Below are 1,547 nucleotides of genomic sequence, written 5' to 3'. Positions count from 1 at the left end.
ATGCTTATCAGTACTGATATCTGATTTACATTATGTAAGTCTCTCATCTAATTTCCACTGACTTCCCAGGTGAATGAAGTTTTCACTAGTTCTCTAGTTTCCAGAGGACATTAGTTGTAACTATTTCTTAGGAAAGTATTTCAAAGTTAAGACTTTTCTTTCTTTCTTTCTTTTTTTTATACCATTATTTTATCTATTTATTTTCATGTGATGCTGAGGATTGAACCCGGGGCCTTGCATGTGCTAGACAAGAGCTCTACTGCTGAGCCACAACCCAGCCCAAGTTAAGACTTTTCAATGAACTAATAACTGTAAAAATATATTTATTGCTTCTTTTCTCATTGTAAAGGAATATGCACTCACTATAAGAAATTGAAAAAATATACTGAGAGTAAAGAAAATAAAAAAAATCACTTTCATTCATTCATTTAGAGGGTATATTGAGCTATTACTGTTCTTTAGGTACATGCAAAGCACTACAAAAATAGCAAAAAACAACACAGACCAAGCCTAGCTTTCATAGAGAAATTAAATGGATAATTCCAACTTACAGTTGGTTAAAAAATTCTGATTTATATAATTATTTTTTTCTTTTTATGGTGCTGGGGCTTGAACCTAGGTCTTTGTGCATGCACTATACCAATTGAGCTATAGCCCCAGCCTGATTTCCATAATTCTTAAATATGAAGATAGAGCTAACATTTTAGTGTATTATTTATCCAATTTATGTATGAAAGCAATATATTCATACAGATTTTTCAAATGAGATAATACTGAAATATTGTTTTCTAGTCTACCTTTTAAACCTTTTAAAATATTGTGAATATTTCTTTGTATCTTTAGCATTATTCTATAATATCTTTTTAAATAACCAACAATATTTTATTTCCAAACTCTCAAACAGTAATATTAACTTTGAACAAATTGTTGGAATGGCTGGTCTGAAGAATTTGGAAGCCTCTGATGGGTATGGCTCCGTTGCCTCCACGCCATTTATACTTCTAGCAGTGTATGAGGGAAATGGTATCAGCAGTTTTTTTATTTAAAAAGGAATTAACCTGGTCTATGCGTTTTTGTTGGTGAATGGGCAATCATTTCTTGTGCATTGATCTCTAATGAGTTCTACTCTAAAGTAGATAATGAATGAAATTTGTAATCAGTGTTAGGCTAGAGAAGCATTTTGCCAAAGTGGATATCAGGACTATTGGATGATGTGAGCCCTTAAGCCATAAAGCGAGGGAGGAAATGAATAATAGGCCCCATTCTTTATATTTATGTTGATGATTCATTTTGGCCATCTTCTTGCCGTCTCTTGAAGAAAGGGCATTGAAGGAAAGTCCTGGCCAGAGGATGTCAGGAACACAAGGAGAGAGCTAGGGCAAATGGTACCAGTGTCACTAATGAGATTGCAAAGGGGAAGCGGACCCATACCCAGGAGAGAGATTGTAAAGAGCAGCCAGTCCGTTCGAGAAAAAAAAAAAAAAAAAAAAAAAAAGCTTTCAATACGCAGGAAATCCTAGTGCTGCAGCTGGAGTTTGTTTGTCCCC

This window comes from Urocitellus parryii, chromosome 10 (assembly GCF_045843805.1).
Source record: "Urocitellus parryii isolate mUroPar1 chromosome 10, mUroPar1.hap1, whole genome shotgun sequence".
NCBI lineage: Eukaryota > Metazoa > Chordata > Mammalia > Rodentia > Sciuridae > Urocitellus > Urocitellus parryii.
This window is presented reverse-complemented; position numbering follows the sequence as displayed.